Genomic DNA, 13,665 nt, shown 5'->3' with positions numbered 1-13,665 from the left:
CCCCCCCCCCCCCCAGCTGCTGTTCAATTAATTAACCACTTTTTAAAATTTCAAAATGAAGTTCATGAATCATCTTTTTTTTTAACTGCAAACTGATAAATGAATTCAGCCTTTTGGTGACACAAACAAAAATAGGTTGATTTCCAGGTCTGGAAGGAGTCAGTGTTAGCATTTGATTAAAAAAAAAAAAAGCAGTGTGAACATTAAATATTTCTATATAAAGAACTAATAAAATGCAGATGATGAAAGTAACAGTTTGTAAAACTTAAAGGTGCTGCAAAAGGCTCTTAAATGAAGGGTTATAGATCATAAGTCATTTAATCCAAATAATAAACTGTTGTTGTCAGTGAAAGATCTGATACAAACTGATTTAGATAATACAGAAAAATAAACATACAATTTGACAGCCACCCTGGATTTATAGAATCATGGGATTAAATGCTTTCCACTTATTCAAAGAGGATTAGTCAGGATACATTTATTTATTTAAAGCAGATCTTTTACAGAACTAAAGAGTTTACAATGATATGGAAAATAGAAAATCCATATCAGCTTTAGCTTCTATCATTCAGCCACAGATGTGAAACAGCTTACAATCAAATATGCAACATACTGTATTAGCAAAAAAAAAAAAAAAAAAGGTACAGAATAATCTTAAACTAGTTAATCATGGGAACACCACATCGATCATGCTAAATATTTGTATACACCATTTGCACTGAATGGCAATAAATGTTGCAGGTATAAACAGTACTTCAGACACATTCATAAAATAAATCCAATCTCTGTAAAAGAAGTGCGAGTCTGGACTAGTGCCACTGAAATCAGTGCAGCTAAGATCACCCAAAATATGTACAAATTAAAAGAAAATATACTATAAGAAGGAAGATCTATGGGTGCTAACAAGAAAAGACAGGAAGCCACAACTTCTATATTCTATCCTCAGATCTGCCACAGACGTCACTGAAACTCTTTATTCTTAAATTCACGCACGTGTAAAATGGATAAACCTCTTACCACGTAGAGTTTGAGGAGTCTCCAGTCATATTTTTAAAGTGATCAAAGGTCTCTCAGGGGAGCTTCCATTTGTACTAAGACACGTTTACATCACTCTGGCTGTGCAAAAGGCCTTCTTAAAGTCCACTTCCGTGACCAGAGTGGTATGAAGTTAGCTTAACACAGATGAATATCAAACTGTCGGTGTTTCTTTTTCCTGATGTTGAAATGCTAGTAATTAAACATCTAGGTCGCATCTAACAATTAAAGACAATGAAAACAATCAGGGTTTCAAATGTTGTTCACAATCGGATCCAAACATTGTAGAGCACCTAGCAGATTTGGGCCCTTCTCCTGATGGCTGTGGGCACCATACAAAAAATACCCCCAACATATTGTATATATGTTTATCCCAGGTTATGACATCAAATGGATGGCTGTGCATTTTTTCACTTGACTCTTTCCTATGTTTAAATTCAGCTCCTATCTTGACATTTTCCAAGCCATTCTTCATTTTTAGAAGGTAGCTCAGCATGACAGAAGCAGCAAAACTGATGCTATAAGAGTAACTTTCATCCAACATTTGCAGCAAACAAATGCCAGGTTCTGGAAAAGCTAATACTAGGAACCACCACTACAAACTGGGTTTGTTCCTCTTCAGAGGAAGGGACCATGAGCCCTGTTCCTCCAGCCTTCAAGGCCATCTTATCATCAAGAGGATATGTTATATTTTAACCAGATGTACTACTTAGCAGTAATTGCTATCTGCCTCTCTTGCATCTCCCCAGAACCAGGGAAGTGAAGCAAGGATATCATGACAACACAAACAGCTTAGTTCAAGGAAATGAATATCTGATGAATTATTATTATAATTCATATATAAATGAATAAATCACAGCTTAGTTCAAGGAAATGAATATCTGACGACCTATTATTATAGTTCATGTATAAATGAATAAGTCATGCCCCATGCCTCTACTGAACTTGACTGCATTTAGTATTACTGTCACTATTGCTTATGGCCATTGTTAAACTACCATCCTCCAAGGACAGTCACTGCCAGGAAAAGACTGGACTGTTCCATTTCTGCCCATTCCTAGGACTCATACAGGTCATAGTGCCAAAAAAGACTCCATATCACTTCTTTCCAGCATTTGACTAAGTAGATTCCTCCACTTAGAGCATCCCTAGTAGGTTACCTAGCTAAGTCCAAATTGGAAGAGCCGTACGGGAAAACAAGACTGATGTAAGCAACCAGATACCAGACATGTATTGCTTAAGCATTGCACAAGGCCGACTCCTACAACCTGGACGTGAAGAAGGCAGCACAAAGCCTGAACTAAAGGTGACAGTGAGCAAAGAAAGTACCATCCATAAGCAACAAATTATACACAACTTTGTCAGCAACAAAGCACCAAATTTACTTTTCATCACAGACTTGGCTGGTGGCAGTAAGTTTGTCCTTTATTAGAACATCGCATCCAAAGCAAATGCCTTTGGTTAACATAAATTCGGTCATCTAGCAACAGAAACCAGAGGAAAAGCTAAGATAGATTTTAGGCTAATTTATAGACTAAACACTAAAGGGTTCATAAAAGGATTTAACTGATATTTTGTCAGTTTGAGGGTAGTGAAATATCTGAAACTTGTTACCTTGGAAGAATCCAGCATAAATTTTGACGAGGAAGCAGATACACAAGTCACAAAACCCATCTCCTCACTTGCTGTTCCAGGACTTTCACAAGTCAGCTCTGGTTAGCTTGTCAATATTTAAAACTGTCTCAGACAAACCATCACCAGGTTAAGGCTCTTACCACTGCTAGGCCACAAGAAAGCCATAGCCCTAATTTGGCTATGAGGACTCTTAAACTGTCTTAATTCCAGCATATGTCACAGGTCAGCAGCACTCCATCCCCAGGAAAAGGAGTGACTGACCACAATTGTATGCTAAGCTTGACTATCAGTGCCTCCAAACAACTGCTCCCTTCCTATTCCTCACACGCAGATTTTCATTCTCTGCTGTTCTGCAAGGGAGGCTAGACCTGATGATTTGTAAGGTCCCTTCCAGCCCCTAACAACTATGAAACCAGGGAAGAGAGAGGAGCAGAAACTCGATGACCATTAACAGGGAACAATGAAAGAAACAAAAAGGGAGAAACGTTTTGTTTCAACAAGTTTGTGCTATGACTGTTATAGATCATGAGACTTCTTGAGCATTTATACACATGCCCAAGAGGCAGGGGGTGCTTTAATCAGCAAACCCTGCTAATTAAAAGCACCTGAGTGTCACATGTATCAGCATCCCCATGCTGAAAAATGGCAGCAGGGTGTTTTGAACTGAAGCTCATTGAATGAGCTTTAGTTTAAAGTGCGCTGCTGCCGTTTTTCAGTGTGGGGACACTGATACACGTGATGCTGAAGGCTGCTGGAGCACATTAATTTCTGCTCTCCAACAGACTCTATTAATCGAGTCTGATCTAACGCACTGGATTTACAGCAGGTTGGAGTAGCCTCACTGCACATCTACAGGAGCCCTTTGTTTCAACCTTCACTGAATCTGCCAAATTCTGCTGCAAGGAGCTATTCTTGGTGGCATATTGCTTCATCAATCCTAAGCTCCTACAGTTTGCAAGAGAACTGAGGCCCAAGCACTTCAGACAACTACCATCTTGCTTTCCTGAAAGATCATGGACATTCAAGAAGGCTTCTCAATCAGGATGCATCCATTTGCTCAATACCATTCAACCCACAGCCTGCCTATATTTCTTTTCAAGTTCAATACATTCTGTCCTTAGAAAGTACTGGATACACTAAAGGAGTCCACCCAAGACCTGGAAATCTTTCCCAAGTTCTTCCAGGCTGGTATATGAGCCATGAGTAACTGATGATATTCACGACCTCTTTCAGGAAAGGACTCTTCCCTTGTTCTTCTAAACACTCACTAATGTACCTGCCATTGAAGAAACTCACCCTGGGTACTTGAGTTCTAGCATCAAACTTTCTGTTCCATGGGGAAGCCACCCAGAAACCAACTACAACCTCATCTACCTGACACAATGTGTTACATGCAGCCCAATCTGGATTCAGGCCAGGGCAGAGGCACTTTTAATGTCATGGATAGATAAAGTCCTGCCAACAGATGGGGTGCTGAATCCATTCCCATCTTCCTGGACCTCTCTGAAACATTTGGTACTGCCAGCCAAATGTTATTCTGTCCAGAAAAGTTGTTAAGGATAAATAAACTACAATGGTTCAAGTTCTTTCCGCAGGAACAAACTCATACAACAGTGATGGGAAACTGCACCTCTGGTATTAAACCCTTGACTTGTGCAACCCTACAATGACCAATTCTTTTACCTGTTCTAGTACCCACCATCCAACTAGGTAAAGCAATGAGATGACATGGATTCAAATGCCAGAAACATACAGATGACACACAGCTCTATTCTTCAGCACCAGGCCATAGCCAATAAACTGATTCAAAGCCTGAGTAAGATCAGTTCAAGAATGAAGAACAGCCAGCTGAAGCTGAAGCAAACCAAACCGAAAAAAAATGCTGGCAAACTGAGGAAGGTGCTTTACAGAATTTGCATCCATGGCTCATTCTCCTTTGACTGAGGGAACACACCCATCATCAATGAAGTTCATGCGTAGTTTGAGTGCTTTGAGGTTTCTTGATGTTGTCAAGTTCTCCTGTCACCATATATCCATGCAATGCTTTCTACCACCTAAAAGTGGCTAAAAGGTTCCAGCCCAGACTGGCACAAACAGTGGCTTCACTTATCTGCATCTTGTCTTCCATTTGAATGGAAGCAAAGCAAGACACCTGGGCATTAATGCATTAGCCATTAGGAAGCTTATACTAGTTTACAGAAAGTTGTGGCCTGTCCTCTCAGCAGTACTGGCTACCATGAGGACTTTACACTGTCCTCTGTATTTTATACAGCTCCTCACAGAGTAATGAAGTTCAAGGTCTCAGTCCTTATCTCTAGGGCACTCAATGCCATGGAAAGCCAACATATCTAAAAAAAAAATTGGCTAAAAATGCAGGATGGAAACCAGGGCTGACACAATAGAGCTTTCTATAATAAAGGCATAGCTTGTCTGTGCAGGAGAAAGCATTCACAGGAGGTTATGCTGAAACTGTGGAACAAAATCCCATAAGACCTCCTCGCTGTTTCCTCTCAAGTATTAGGTAACCTTCATTAATCTTGCCTTCTCTAACAAACAGATAGTAGTAAGTATATTTAAAGCAGTACTAAAACACAGCACTGCACTGCAATTCTCCCCTAGTGAGAAGCAGAATGAGAATAAGCTACGTAATAATATTGCTTATATACTCCTCTGATGATAGTTTGATACATGGAGATAAGAGCAGTCAGAGCATTTATAAAATACAACTTTTCTGTTTCACTTTTTCACTAGTATTTGTTCATACTTTGTCTTCTGTCCCACTCTCTTAATCACTCTTCCTTTTGATTTTCCTTTCTCTCCATTTTATTTCTTTCTTCTCTCAGATCTGTTCGACCTCCATCCCCGTATGTTACTGTATTCTCTGCTTCCTTAACATCTTTTCTCATGGCACTACCTTCCGTCCCAATGAAAAAAGAAGTAACTAAAACAGGATCACACAAAACACATCCCCGTCTTTATAAGAGTAGAGTAAAATCAAGACTTGACACTATGCTGTGGTGCTATTCTCATTACCACCAATACAAGATATGGAGACATTGGACAAATGGTACTGAGTTAATGTGTGGGGGAGACAGAGGAAGATCTAAAACAGCTACTCTAGTATTGTATGTGTCCACTCCCATCCCATGGTAAATGGAAACTATATTGAAGCAGTTGCCCATGAATGAAATGGGCTTAATTTAATGAGACGACACAAAACAGGCGATGTACATTAAGCTCCCTCCCTCCTCCATTTGACCGGTCAGGTTTGATCATTTGTCCACATTGGGTGCACCTACACATGCGCATTACTGCAGAGTTGGCTAATTAGCTCCACAGTAAAGCATCACTGTCTACATGTGCCCTGGTATTAGGGCGCAGTAAATTAACTCCAACTTTGGGTTCCACCATTCAACTAGCACAGATGACTTCCGATGCTACTCCAGACGGACACCAATTCTTTCGGTGGCATTTGGTAAAAGCCTTTTAGCTCTTTCTTTTTTTTTTTTCTTCATCTGAAAAAACATTTCTATGAACTAATTGTATTCTGTGATCACCCCTTAAGGCCAAGCTTTAAAATTAAACAATTTGATCATTTACAGTCACTGAAAGCACCCTATAGTTGGTATACCTGTTCATTCCTCTCCCCCCCTTCCCCTCCCAAGAAGATATATTAAGAATTTATCTCTGCTCTAGAAAAAAGTAAATAAATAATAATAAAAAAAAACTTTTAAGACAGTAAAGACATCTTAAAATCATTAACACAATAGAGCAGCTGTTACTGAGTTTATTTGATGGGTATATCCTGTCATTAGGGAAATCAGGGGCCTCTTCTAAATATCTTTTTTGTTTGGCTGCTTGTCAGCTCAAATACTGATTAGTTCTCTTACAACCACATTATTTGTTTGCAAAAATGCCATTGGAAAAAAAACTTTAAGTAACAATTTGAGTTCCGTAGATGCTCCAGATACACATATGAAATCTTAAATTTGTATAGATAGAGAAAAAATAGCAGAGGATACGGTGGGGGGGGGCGTGGGAGGGAAACTTCAACGATGATTTCAGAAACTGGTGCACAAAAGGGAAAACTAATCTGTTTAGAACAGGTTGAACCCTGCAATTCATACCAAATACTAAGATTGCCAGAACTGGGATTTCATCTGCTAGAAGGGTGTATTGGATCAATACCTAAAAGTAATCCTCAAAATGGAGGGTAGGAGTGAGGAGTTGAGTCACAGGGTGGACTGTATGACAGAAGGAACCAACAAAGAGGACCTCGGGACACAAGAGAGGAGCCCCCCCCCCCCCTTTTTTTTTAAATCGACTGTAGACTGATGCAACTCACAGCTGACTGGAACAATAGTGCTTGCACAGCAAGCTGTGAAAGCCTAAAGAGAGACTCTCTCCATTTTCATCTTGACAAATCCGCATCCAAATGCACCATCTGCCAAGTCCTGCCCACAGCCAGTGTACTATTGGTATCTTTGGGTATTCTGGATTTCTCGAAGCAGAAACAGTGTGCAAATGTCTTTTACCTTGCTATAGTAAAAGTCCATGGGGGAATAGAGAGATGCATCTCTGTGGATGTATGTGTATGTACACACATGCACATATATGCACGAGCACACGAGCCTAAAAACCAGACTCAAGCCCTAAATTACTAGTTTAATATGTAAATCCAGTAATTTGTTGGCTTTAGCCTATGAAGAACGTTAATTTTATGGATAAAATCCTGTTTACAAATTATACGTATGCTAGGAACCAAGAAAAAAAAATAGCTGGATGACACATAATGGTTGGTGATTTAACTAAAAATAGGCTTGCATAGCATTATGAAAGTCAAATATTCTCCAAATTGCATTGGGAAATTTCTAATGGGAGGATTCTTACTTTGGACTATAAACTCTTACAATGGAGAACTCAGAATTTGCAATGAAGGAGGGGAGGAAGGATAACACAGCACAATTAATATAGTTATATGTGCACATCCATTTAGTGCTATGGAGGTTGCTATTTAGTTAATTTACCAGCTACCATATGTAGCCAGGAGGGAGAAAGAAAGAAGACAGGGGAAAGGAATGGTTTAATTTTGGTTGTACTTTATGTGGGGAGTCATGGTTTATAAGCATCGCTGGAAAAGGTATGTTTTTAGAACAAAGACCTGAAGCTGGAGAGAAAATGGTAATGGGGAAGTACAGGGAAAAAAGAAAGGCAAGAGATGCAGGAGATAAGTTGTGCAGGACTCTGAAAAGTGAAGGTGAACAAAGACAGAGAACATGTTTGAAACAGGGATGGACGTGGAGACAAAGGCAGTTGATTTTTGCAGTATTTTCTTTGGACTGAAGGGAAAACAGAGAGAGGCAGACCAAAATGTGCGATGTTCTAGAGCATCAGCTCAGTTTTTAAAATGAAAAGTGAGAGACTGACTCAAACAAGTTCGAGCTTAGGACTGGATGCCGGAGCACCCCACCCTGACATTCGCCATCGGTGTGCCATTTAAGTGCTTCTTGGGAGACAACACGAGACATCCAAATTCATCCATCACTGAGTCAATATTTTAAAATCCAGACTCCCAAGATAAAAAGCTACTGCTGAACATTTATGTCATCTGTCTCCTTCCAGCATAACCTACCCTCTTCTTAAAACGTCCTTTTGAGAGGTTCCAGACTCACTGCCCTTGAAAACACCACCACATCCCTAGCCTAAGCAGACCAATGCTAACAGCATTGCTAGCTTTCACACTCTTCCCTTTCCATGGGCCTCAAGTCTTGTTCTCTGAGTAGCATATTCTCCCAGCCAGGTAAATATGTGGCCCGATTACTTATAATCTCAACAGCAGCATACAGCACCAGCCCACGGCGACCCTGGCAAGAGTTGTGCTTATTAAAAATCAGGAGAGGTGCGCTAAAAATCAAGAGGTGAGTTTGTTTTACAGCAGGCACTCCTGTTTTCTTGGTCACAAGCAGCCAGAACAAGTGAGAACAAAACCCAAGGTACTTTCCCCCGGAGCTGCATTCCTTTCGTTCTAAAAAGACTATTCACCTTTTTGCAATTATGCTTTTGATCTGACTTCATTCAGCATATAACACGGATTGTATTACGCAGAAGTTTGATGAAAAAAAAAGCAACCAGTCATTTATTGAAATAAAACCCCTTATGTCACCACTGTTTGCAAAATACTCGTTTGATAAAAGTGTTCGAAAGAAGCTAAAGCTATCAACAGAACTCACAGACCCCGGCTCAGATTACACCACTGCAAATAATCTAAATTCATATGCATTATCACTTAAGTGAGCATTACGGCTGTTACCAAACCCTACACAAATATTCAGATTTTTGTTTTTCCTGTCATGCTGAAGGTTATCTCCCCAGTTTCTCTGAAAATTCAGGTGACAACCATTTCCCATGATGCTTTAAGGGCTGTCAAGCTGTCCATCAAACTGTCACCTGACCAATCGTTCCCATGGTTCTTTTAGACTTCTAGTATGATAAATTGAAAGGCACTATTATCTGCCTGTTGCGAAGAGGAACTGCTTAGGCTTTGATAAGATATCACTAGTCCCAGGTGAGAGGATGCTGACAGCACATCAAGACAAGAAAACACATGGAAACAGTGAACATAGGAGCACAAGGTTTACAAACATCTGTTGTCATTATTTATTACCCCTTTCCTTGGTTTTAGTGTGATACTTGTTCTATGTCAGTTCAAAAAGAGACACTTTCCCTTCTAGGCAGCAAATCTTAGCTGCTGCTATTTTTAAATCAGTTAAAATGAGAAGTATTTTAAATATGAAAGATATCTTTAATAGAAGGTTGTGTTACCTACCTTTTTTTGATACAGGCGTTTTCCACCACTCTATTTGTAGTTTTCTATGCTTCTTCGCAAAGTGCAATTATGCCAGAGGAAATTGAGAAACCCTGAAAGATATGAAGATTTTTTTTAAGCTCAACACTTATTTTTCATTGATATCTGTGTGCACTAGGAAGACCTTCAATTCACAGATTTTCTTTCTGATAACTCTGATCTCAGGCTTTTAATGAATGCCCAAAGTTAGCTTAGGAGATCTCAGAGAGAAAACAATATGTTGTTATTTATTGTGAGTTGTTAAGAATAATAAAAAAACCCAAAGTTGGTTGCTAACATCACCACCTTGTGTACAAATATTTTTTTGCATGCAGTTTGGTAATGTTATTAAGCAGCACTATAATTTCATTAGACAGCAATACAGCACCTCGATTACAGAGAAGAACATTTAAATAATTTTGTAATTCAAAATCTGCTTAATTTTTAGCCTTTTGTGTTTGTTTAACCATATTGTTACACTCCCCTGCACTGTGATTAAAAGCAAGCTGCCATGCACAGTGAACAACTCCTATTCACTAGGATAAACACTGAAGAATCAATGGCACAGTAGTTCAACAGAGTAATAAAAAATAGTTTCTAAAGTACTAATAAGGGTAAGATTCATAATTACAGCATGTACAGCCAATTTCTAAAGCCTCTTTTCCACTCAGTGACTCTTTTGAGAAATCAGCTTGCTACATTTAGGGGGACTTCCCCCCAAAATGTTCCAATTTGCTCGTATTTAAAATGTAAAATCAGCATTCATCCCCGCCTACAGAACAGCCCTAATCAGCAAGTACATCAAGGTTCTCCATTTGTCAGCCAGGTGAAAAGGTACCATGGTGAGGCATAGAAATGCTAAATAGTGAACTCTGTAATGTCAAGTGCATTTAGACAGGACAGTTTCCTCCATCCCTTTTCAAGCAGGAAAGTAGATTTAGTCTCAGGCAAAGATTGCAGCTGGAGTGGAAAGACGAGTGAAATAACAAATCAGGTTCCCACATGCCAAACAAACAATTAGAAAAAACAACAAGGGGATCTTAGTCTTGCTGTGCAAAAACACTATTATCTTTGCTGTGGTTCTGGCAGAACAAGCAATGCTACGTTCTAGGCAACTCTCAACGTGAAAAAGCACAGTCCCTCCCTCGCAGAGCTCACCACGGAAAGATAAGGAACCAGTATGGAGGAGTGCAACATATAGAGCAAGAGAGGTTCAAAGAGCGAGCAGGACAGTGATTGCCTACATTTGGTAATAAGATTATAGTAACACAGTATCTCTATCATTTCCCATTGGCTTCAGAGCAGAAACAGGTCTTTGCGAGCAACTTGAATGCAGAGAGAGAAGGAGATTTTTAAATGTGTCCATTCGTCGGATGGAGGGGGTGTGGAAAAGCCACACAGGTGAGCGTGGAAAGCTAACGAAAGGTTGTGAAGGAGAGGAAGCAGAGGACGGGGCATGAAACAGGATGAGAGCAGGTAACGGGAGGAGACAGCTAATGTAGGACTTTGAATACGTTGCGGAGAAACTTAGACTTGATGTGGGAGAGGGAGTGTCAGCAGAGGGACTCAAAGATGGGGTCTGATCCAACCACATCTAAGTGATCTGAAAAGCAGTTTTTTGCATGAATTGGTAGGGGCCACACGAATATTGGGCAGGAGAAAATGATAAGGGCCTGAGTAAGGATTTTGGCTGTAGGGATCACATGAGAAGGCAAAAAACAAGATGTGGTGGAGGAAGAAGGAGCAGGATGACTTGGGTGTGTAGAATGAGGGAGGAATCCAGCACCCCTCACATTTTAGTGCAAGTGAAAGAGGGGTGAGGCTACCACTACATATTATAGTTCATTTGCCTTGATTAGTGTTAAGGCACTGTCACCGAAGTATTTAGGTGTTATGCATAACAATCTACTTATCAATCTACTTCAGCTAGCAGGAGAAGCAGCATGGATGAATGCTAGGCCTGCTTTCTGCAAATACAACCCATTAAGATGCCAGACAATATATAAGTGAGTCTTCAGCAGTGGGTTCTAAAGTACCATAGCAATAAAATCCCGTCCTTCTACTGAAAACTTCAGTGTTTTTATCCTCCTCTGTTGACTCCAATTTCTTCTATATATGGGTCACTTGAAGACAGAAAGGAGACGTGGATTGCACTAGTCCACAGAATCTTTCATCAGTGAGTTAGTTATAAGCAGCAAAGAGCCATTAGAGGGAATAATGCACTCCCCCTTTCACAATGGTCTGCTCACAGCACTGCTGCTCTGGTAAAACTCCTATTGCTTTCAATGGATGTTGCCTGCATACAGCTGTTGAATAAGGAACTAAACTAAATGGAAGGTGTCTAGTGCTGACCAATACCAGCCACCTTTTCTATTTGTTATGACCTTACCTGCTCCCCTGGGTACAGGGGGGAGACACTGCTCAAATATATACGCACTGTTTGAGATAGCCAGCACATGCTTTAAAAACTCTTCTAATCTCTAGTTCTGTATTTTATTCACAAGGACTATCAGCACCAAAACCACTGCTGAACTGGAGATATGTAGGAATCATCCATACACTTTGTAAAGTAAAGTAAAAAATCCATCTGCTATGGATCAGCATCAGTCCTACGCCACAAGTTGCTACTTGACGTCTGAAGAAAAGAAAGTAAGACACCCGATAGCTGTTACATTCAAGATGTGGTTAACTGGTTATACCTCTTAAGTAGGAGATTGTGGGAAAGTGAAAGACAACAGGAGAGGGAATGAGGTGAGAAGAGGCAGGGCAAAGGATAGAGAGTTGGTTAATGTTAGTCTGAGAAAGGGGTTAGAGAGAATGGAGTAAAATGAGAGATGCACCATGCAAAGACCCATTATTAAACAGAGTTACATCTACTTTACATTAGAAAAATGTTCATATAAGAAGCATTAATATTTGTAAAACTTTCTAAGGATTAAGATTACTTACCTGCCATAGGTGCTTGCATGACCCTCATTCGTATAGGTTTGTATGTCTCTCATCTCTCAATACCTCAAAATCTTTAATGCATTTATGTTTTTTACCCTTTTTCAGTAAGGAATTACTGCCTACAAATGCAGGGACAAGATTCAGAAATATTCTTGGCCTGTTCAGCATCAACGGGAGCTTTAGGCTTTAGCAATGGGACCCTCAGACTTGTATAAGGGTCACAATTTATCTCTAAATGACTTGCACAGTCACACAGAAAGCCTGTTACAGGGAAATGAATTTAGCAATGACCTGGAAGATGGGAGAGAGTGCTCCCTCAGCAGGTCTGTGGATGATACCAAGCTGGGGGGAGTAGTAGATATGCTGGAGGGTAGGATTCAGAGAGACCTCAGCAAACTGGGGGACTGGCCCAAAAGCAATCTCATGAGGTTCAATAAGGTCACGTGCACTTAGGACAGAACAATCCCATGCACCAGTGCAGGCTGGGGGTGATTGGTTGGGCAGCTGCTCTGCAGAAAAGGACCTGGGGGTGACAGTGGACAAGTTGGATATGAGCCAGCAGTGTGCCCTTGTTGCCAAGAAGACTAATGGCATCCCGGGCTGCATTGGTAAGAGCACTGCCAGCAGATCGAAGGAAGTGATTCTTCCCCTCTGTTCAGCACTGGTGAGGCCACATCTGGAGTCCTATGTTCAATTTTGGGCCCCCTACTCCAGAAAGGATGTTGGCAAATTGGAGAGAGTCCAGCAGAGGGTTACCCAGATTGGTGGTGGAATCTCCATCCTTGGAGGTTTAAGACCCGGCTAGACAAAGCCTTGGCTGGGGGGATATAGTTGGGGATGGTCCTGCTTTGATCAGGGGGTTGGACTAGATGACCTCCTGAGATCCCTCCCAACCTGCACTGGTCTGGTCCTGCAGGGAGCAAACCAGGAAAGCCAAGGCTGCAACTGAACTCCAACTAGCTTTGAGCTTCAAGGACAATAAAAAGTCCTTTTTCAGATATGTGGGGAGCCGGAGGAAAAGCAAGGGCAACATTGGACCCCTGCTGAACCAGATGGGGCAACTGACAACTGACGCCCAGGAAAAAGCCAACCTATTAAATGGGTACTTTGCGTCGGTTTTTCATCAGTCCCATGGGACGCCCATGCCCGCTACGGGACAGGGAGGTCCGGGTGAGGGAGATCCCCTGCCCTCCATTAATGCT

The 13,665-nt window shown here is 40.8% G+C and overlaps 1 long non-coding RNA gene across 1 annotated transcript in view; it reads right to left on the bottom strand.

Annotated features, from left to right (window-relative positions):
* LOC109288020 overlaps positions 1-13,665 on the bottom strand; it is a 468,804-nt gene that overhangs the window by 130,438 nt on the left and 324,701 nt on the right. Inside the window, exon 2 of the long non-coding RNA XR_002095047.1 lies at positions 9,497-9,588. This is a non-coding gene — a long non-coding RNA (uncharacterized LOC109288020). The remainder of the gene's footprint in view (positions 1-9,496; positions 9,589-13,665) is intronic.

Source organism: Gavialis gangeticus, unplaced genomic scaffold (genome assembly GCF_001723915.1).
Source record: "Gavialis gangeticus isolate Ggan-Ray unplaced genomic scaffold, GavGan_comp1, whole genome shotgun sequence".
Classification (NCBI taxonomy): domain Eukaryota; kingdom Metazoa; phylum Chordata; order Crocodylia; family Gavialidae; genus Gavialis; species Gavialis gangeticus.
Note: the sequence above shows the minus strand (reverse complement) of the source record. Positions and strands in the feature narration are given on the sequence as shown.